This window comes from Rattus norvegicus, chromosome 2 (genome assembly GCF_021556685.1).
Source record: "Rattus norvegicus strain SHRSP/BbbUtx chromosome 2, alternate assembly SHRSP_T2T, whole genome shotgun sequence".
Taxonomy (NCBI): domain Eukaryota; kingdom Metazoa; phylum Chordata; class Mammalia; order Rodentia; family Muridae; genus Rattus; species Rattus norvegicus.
In genome coordinates this window covers 145,321,698-145,330,031 of record NC_141535.1, presented here as the reverse complement: position 1 = coordinate 145,330,031, position 8,334 = coordinate 145,321,698, and positions in this window count along the sequence as shown.

Sequence of the window (8,334 nt, the reverse complement as noted above, 5' to 3'; positions counted from 1 at the left end):
TTTCCCTGTAGAGCAACTTTGGCCTCCTGAGTATTGAGATGCTGGGCTCCGAAGTCAGAGCAATCTGGGGGTGGGGGCTGGCCACTCCCACCTCAGGGTTTTTTGTTTTTTTTTTTTTTTCTTTTTTCTTTTTTTCGGAGCTGGGGACCGAACCCAGGGCCTTGTGCTTGCTAGGCAAGAGCTCTGCCGCTGAGCTAAATCCCCAACCCCCCACCTCAGGGTTTTTCAGTTACTTCTACAAGCTTAGTGTTACCATTACTTCTGTGTAACTTACAGACAGGATACTTTTGTAAATGAAAAGGTGTTTAGCTATACTGGTGTTTATTTTTCTCCTTTGATAGCATGCTGAGTACTTGCCTATGCTAAAGACACTGGAATGTAAGGATGAAGGTTCTTGTTAGGCACTAGCTCAAGGTATCCATGTGCACTGAGTTCAGGTGTAGGTGTTATCTTAAGCTGTAGGGCCTTTCCAACAGTTTGTAGAAAGTAACTGATAGCCTTTCTAATAAGTTGGTGTGTTTGAACCCCTTTGTTCAACAACTCAACTACATGTAATCCATTCTCTGTACTGAGGCATCATTTGGGGATGAGAGATGTCCAGTTAGGGCTCTGTTTCCTACATTATTTTGGCAATTTCATTTAGATTGCTTTTGTGTATGTATATGCTTTCTACTGTATTGGGCTTCTGTATTCCCCCTCAAATGGACTTTGATTTTAACTATCCTCCCTCATTTCCCTATTCCTTCTTTCTCCATATTTTATCCTTTCACTTCAGTCTTCCATTTGTCTATCCATAATGATCTATTCTCTTTTGCAGTCTTAGGAAAATCTGTCTCTTCTTCCAAACCTCTCACTCTATATTTAACCTTGTGATTCTGCAGACTATAGCTCACTTTTCTTAACAGCTAACATCTACATATAAATAGACACACACTGACTTTGTATTTTGCTGTGTGATTACCTCACTCCACATTTTTTCCTACTTCTGACCTTTACCTACAAATTTTAGTACTTCACTATTTTAAAGGCTGAGTAATAATCCACCATGTAAATATACAACATTTTCATAATCCAACAATCTCTTGCAAGACATCTAAGTTGTTTCAAATTTCTGGTTATTATGAATAAAGAACAGCAATGAACATGATTGATCAAGTCTCTCTGTAGTAGGATGAAGTGTCTTTTGGGTATATGCCCAAGAGCAGTATAACTGGATCATGAGGTAGATCAATTACCATCTTCTTAAGGAACTGCTGCACTCATTGTTATCTCAGCTATATAAGTTTTCACTCCCACCAGCAATGGCTAAAATTTCTCGTTACTCTACATCCTCAATAGCATGGGGCATCATTTGTTTTATTTATGTTGTCCATTCTGATTGGTGTAAAATAAAATCTCAAAATAGTTTTAATTTGCATTTTACTGATGACTAGGAATGTTGACCATTTCTTTAAGAGCTTCCCACCTATTTTAATTTCTTCTTTTGAATATTCACTATTTATATGTGTGCCATATTTTTTTTCATTGAGTTGTTTACTTGGTGTTGTATTTTTTGAGTTGTTTATAAATATTTTGATATTTATATTAAAATGCATAAAACATTTTTCATATTAGACCTCTGTCAGATGAGGGGAAAAAAGCCTTACCTATTTTTTAGGCTGCCATTTTGTCCTAATTATACTGTCCTCTGCCTTGTAGAAGGTTTTCTGTTTTTTAAGATCTCAGACATTAACTGTTGTTCTTAATGCTTGTGCTAGCCATGTTTTGTTCAGTAGTCTTATCCTGTGACAAAAAGTTCAAACCTATTGCCTCCATTCCCTTCTATAATGTTCAATGTATATGGTTTTATGTTTGAGTCTTTGATCCATTTCGGGTTATTTATTGTGCAGTGTAATAGCTTGAGCAGTATCACTTGGTGAAGATGATGTCTGTTTTCCAGCATGCATTTCTGGCTTCCCTTAAAAATCAGGTGTTCATATATGTGAGTATTTCTGGATCTTCGATTGGATACCATTGATCAACTTGTCTGTTTTTGTACCTGTGACGTGAATTTTATTTTTATAGTTCTGTAGTATAATTTGAGGTCAGAGCTTGCTAGCTGATACTGCTAGCAATTTTTTATTATTTAGGATGGATTTATATGTCCTTGGTTTTTGTGTTTCCATATGAAACTGAAAAATCATCCTCTTGATTATTTGAAGAATTGTGTTAGAGTTTCAATGGAAATTGCATTGAAGGCAATCAAGAGGATACAAATTGAAAAGGAAAGTCAAAGTTTCATTATTTGCAGATGATATAGTAATATACATGAGTAGCTGAAATGGAAATTTCTAGTTTGGTTGGAGACCAGTTGTGTCATGTGATATTTTTCTGGAAACTGTCCTATGAGAAGATGTTTCACTGAAGCAGACATGCGAAAGGAAGTTTTTCTGTAAATTGACATGTGGTGGTTTTTTGGAAGCTGCCTGGTGAAAGGGCATGTGATATTTTGCTGGAGCAGACCCTTGAGAGGATGCATGATATTTGCAAAGAGTTTAAATCAAACCCTACAGACAATGGAAAACTCTCTGGCATTTGTTCACTTCTCTTTCTTCACTGATCTTCGCTTGCCCTGACTTTGTAGAGGGAAATGCACCAAAGAACTTCTAATGGTATTCCAGCTGCTTCTTCCCACTTCAGTGAACTCGTGTTGATTGGTAGAGTCTCATGGTTTCTTCTGGATCGAGGTGCTGCTGCTGATAATGATGATGATAATGATGATGATTATGAGGAGGAGGAGGAGGAGAAGGAGGAAAAGGAGGAAGATTTGTGTTTGATGATTTCCTACTAGACTGGACTGCAAACAACAAAGAATAGAATTGACCCAAGGAACTACTTCTAATCAGGTCCACAGCCCCTTGTCCTACTAGCCATCATCTTCCCTTACCTTTGGTCAGTGGGCTACAAGGGAAGTCGAAGCATTAAAGACCCCTTATTAAAAAAGGTTTTGAAAAATATAAGCCTACAAGGTACCATACAAATTCAACTGGAAACTCCCAAAGATAGTAAAACTTTCAGAAAAGTGGTTGGACTGAGAAAAATGAGATAAATAACACTTTTCATAATAACAAAATATGATATAAACATCATGGGACTATTCTCACCAAGCAAGTATAAGACTTGTACAAATAAAAAGTTCAAGTCATTAAAGAAGGTATCGGAGTGATAAAGATACTTTATAGTCATGTATATGTAGGATTAACTTAGTAAAATTGCCCATCCTAAGAAAATCAATCTACACATTCAATGAAATTCCCATCAAAATTCTAACATGATTCTTCACAGAATTTAAAAGGGCAATTCTCAACCTAATGACCTACCAAAAACTCAAACAGATGACTAAAACTTTTCTGAACAGGAAAAGAATGACCATTCCTGACTACAATTAATTTGCACTACAGAGCAATAGTAATCAAAACCACATGGTACTGGCATAAAAACAGCAACACTGATCAAGGGAAAACCCAGACATAAATCCACACTCTAATGGATTTTTGATAGCAAAGTCAGAAATAAATACTGGACGAAAGACAACATATTAAACAAATAGTGATGGTCAAACTAGATGTAAGCATGTAAGTGCGACCATACTTATTACCCTGAACAAACCTCAAGTCCAACTATATCAAAGACCTCAACATAAAACCAGATACACTGAATATGATAGAAGAGAAATTGAGGAATAGCCTTGAACTCATTGATACAGGAGACAGCTTCCTGAACAGAACACAAAAATGTCATGCACTAAGAACAACAATAAATACAATCTCATGAAATTGAAGTTTCTTGAGGCAAAGGACATCAACATTAGGAGAAGTGACAGCCTGAAGGAAAAAAAATTTACCAACTTTACATCTGATAGAAGATTAATATTTAAAAATAAATAAAGAACTTGAAACCTAGATATGCAAAATGATCTAATTTAAAAATGAGATATAGATATAAACAGAGAACTTCTCAATAGAGGAAATCAAATGACTGAGAAACATTTAAAGAAATGTTCAACATCCTTAACCAAAATGGAAATGCAGATCAAAACTACTTTGAGATTCCATTTTACCTATGTCAGAATGGCTAAGATCAATAACACAAAGGACAGCTCAAGCAGGATAGGATGTGAAGCAAAGGAAACATGGCTCCATGGCTGGTGGGGATGCAAAATTTTAAAACCATTATGGAAATCAATATGGCAGTTCCTCAGAAAACTGGTAATCATCTACCTCAGGACCTATCTATACTGTTCTTGGGCATGTACCCAAAGGAAGCCCCATCCCACCATGAGGGCACATGCTTAATTAACCATGCTCAATTTCACTTTATTCAAAATACCAAGAAACTGAAAAAATCTAGATGTTCCTCAGTAGAAGAATGCACTAAGAAAATGTGGTGCATTTACACAATGGAGTATTACTAAGCTGTAACAAAATCCGACATCATGAAAACTGTAGGCAAATAAATGGAACTACAAAAAAAGACATCCTGAGTGAGCTAATCCAGACCCAGACAGTCATATATGTTATGTATTTACTTGTATGTGGATATTAACCATTAAATAAATGATAACCAAGATAAAAAATCCATAGACCCAGAAAAGATAGGCATAAAAGAAGGGACCTTAGGGTGGGGAGGCAGATACATGTATCTCTCTGTGATGGGGAAGAGTAGAATAGATTTTATGAGTGGAGTGGGAGAAGTTGGGGACCAAAATCAGAGGGTCAATTAGGGAAGAAGAGGGCACATAGAGTTGAGGGAGAGACTTCAGGAGAAATAGCTGGACCTGAGGGACATTTGAGGTCTTTACAGAAACCTATTGCAGTGGAAACTTCCTAAAGTATATGAAGATAATCACAATGAGACCTCTTAGTAATGAAGAATATTGAGTCTCAACTGGCCATCTCTTGGGACTTGGTTGCATTCAATTGAGTTGTTAGCCAAGGGGGTCCCAAAGAAATCGCCAAACAACTCAAGCTGTTGCTAAGATAATGAAATGCTGTCCACAAACTGACAGCAGGGCCCCATTCTGAAGACAATAAACACACACACACACACACACACACAGACAGACAAACACAAACACAAACACAGACACACACAACTCATTCATTGAACATGGAGAAGTCAAGCAGGTACCAACTTTGAGCCTTCATCCCTATGTTCTACTGTTTTTGGTGAGATAAAGTACTCTGCAAGCTACCAAAAGATAAACACAAACACAAACTGAGCCACTAAACTTTTGATCCATAATCTGTCCTGTCTGCAAAATATAGTGTGGCAATGGTATCATAGACAGAAGCCATTGAGCCTTCTCTGTTTCACAACTGTACACACAATGTGACCAACCACCACACACTGTCTTCCAGGAAATGTTGAACCACAACTGACCCATTCTTTTGTGATCTACCTTCTCTTTTTGCTAGAGCAAAGAGAGAAGTGACCAAAAGAAATAGCCAATAGTATAAACATAAACAATTATAAAAGAGGTTTTGTTGCATCGGTTTATCCAACCAGTGCCTGTATAATGTGTGTGCCAAAGATACTAAGAAATTAGTAGACAGTCCCAGAAAATGGAGGATCAAAACAAAGCAGACCAATGGCATAGCCCCAGTCTGCCGCTGAAAGTTCAAAGCTCTCTGGAGAGTTGCTGGCTTTACTCTTGTCTTAATGATAGAATGTTTCACAATATAATTTTAGGTGTTATAACCTAGACAGAGAAATGTTCTTTTAATACTTTATTTGTAACAAACTACCATATTAACATGTTTTGCTCCCTCTTACAATTTCAAAATATTGAAGTCTATAAATTATAATCATTATCTAATAAAAACTATTTTAGTGTTGGGTCATAACTTTTATTTTCATACCCTTAATTACTAAAGACAATGAACACTTTTTTCCTTTTTTTCTTGAAAAAATATTAATACAATATAATTTGATCATTGTGTCCTCTCCCCAAACTCTTCCCACAACCTCCCTACCTCCACATCTATGCAACTCTACTGTCTTTTTAAACAACAAACAGGCTAGTGAACAAGCAAAAACACACCAGATTTTTTTTAAATGAACAAAACTATCCAGAAAACACACACATATACACAAACAATACCCATCAAATACAAAATTGTAAAACATAATATACAAGACCAGTAAGACAAAAAAGTACCCAAAGAAAACAACATGAAGCAAAATGTCTACAAGAATATCATTGTGTCTCCCAATGTTTGAACATAGTTGTGGTTTTCATGCCTCTAGTTTTATTACAGATTCTACATCTGTGTTAATAGTAACAGTGCCAAACATGTTTATTATATATATATTCTATTACATATGTAATGTTATATATAATATATTATATAATGCAATATACTATATATACTATATGTTGATGTCAGTTGAATTTTTTCAGTACTTCAAATTTTTAGAAATAGCGTTAGACATTTGCAATGAAATTGCTTTCATCTTTGCATTTTCCAAACTATTATTTAATTTTCTTTAAATATTGAGTCATTTAAATTTTTCCACTTACTTATTTATATATTCACTACCACCCCCTAAGTCCCTGCCTCATGCCATCCCTTCCCTCCCTTTCTTATCTGAGAGGGTGGAGGACCCCTGATTATCCCCAATTCTAGCACATCAAGTCTTGGCAGGGCTAGGCACATCCTCTCCCACTGAGGCCAGACAAGGCAGCCCAGCTAGAAGAGCATAGGCCAAGGACAGGCAACAGCTTTTAGGATAGCCCCCATTCCAGTTATTTTGGATTCACATAAAGACCAAGCTGTACATCTGCTCTATATGTTTGGGTGTAACAGTGGTTTACCCAGCCCATTTATACTCTTTGGATGGTGGTTCAGATTCTGACAGCCTCAAGGGTTCTGCTTAGTTGGCTCTGTTGGTCTTCCTGTTCTCCTGCCCTCAATCCTTCCCACAACTCTTCCATAAGATTCCCCAAGCTCCATCCACTGTTTTGCTGTAGGTCTCTGCATATTTCAATGAGGTGCTGTGTGGAGCGTCTCTGGACAGTCATGCTAGGCTCCTATCTGCAAGCATACCAGAGTATCATTTTGAGTGTCATGGATCGGTGCTTGCCCATGGAATCGCTCTCAACTTGGGCCCCACAACCGAAGAATGGATACAGAAAACGGGGTTCATTCACACAATGTAATATTACTCGGCTATTAAAAACAAAGACATCATGAATTTTGCAGGCAAACAGACGGAACAAAAAAAAAATACAATTCTTAGTGAGATTACACAGACCCAAAAGGACATACATGGAATATACTCACAAGTGGATACTAGCCATAAAGTACAGGATATCTAGGCTTCAATCCACAGGCCCAAAGAAGTTAAACAAGAAGGAAAACCCAAGACAGGATGCTTGAATCTCACATAGAAGGGAGAATAAAAGTCATAGGAGGCAGATAGAGAGAGAAAACTCTGTGAGAGAAGGGATGGAGAGGGGAATGGGGTAGTCAAGATCAGGTGGAAAGAGAAAGAGGTGAGAGGGCCAGAGGACCAGGAGAGTAGATGGAGATCTGCTTGCTATGGTGGGGTTGGGGCATCTCTAGGACATGTCAAAAACCTGAGATAGGGGGGCCGCCAAGGAGTCTATGGGAGTGACTTTATCTGAAACTTATAACAGTGAGGATATGGAACCCAAAGTGGCCACCTCTTGTAGTCAGGCAGGACCCCCAGTGGAGAGATAATTATACCATCCCACCGACAAAACTTCGGACCCAAAATTTGTCTTGCATACAAGTAATTTAAACTTTAATGAGTTCCACTTATTACATGCTAATTAAATTATATTCCTTTTTATGCTAATGTTTAAATTATTTTGAATACTTTTTTATTGAGACATCTCAACACTTCTAGAATATATCCTGCTTGAACACCATGCATACATTTCTAGTTTACTCTTCAGTTCATTCTGGTAACTTAGTTTGATTAACTCTCAGTTCTTAATCTAATAAAGATGCTGGTACTGTGAGATCTCTATGCTTTTTGTCTGAGCTGATCCTTTATCCATCATGAAAATTATTGCAGAAACACACTATGAAGTCAGAAGAAAGCGTGCTGGACCAATCAGTGCTGCATGATTCAAGCTTTTGGAAAACACAAGGAACTGCCATGCTATAGTATTTTGAGTTTTTAAAAAATTTTATTGCTGCTTTGTGAATTGCACATCATGCACCCCAGTCCCACTCATCTGCCTTTCCCTCTATATTGGTCCTCTGCCATTGTAACCTCTGTCCTAAAGAAATAAAACAGAGCAAAACATCTCCTTATAGAAAC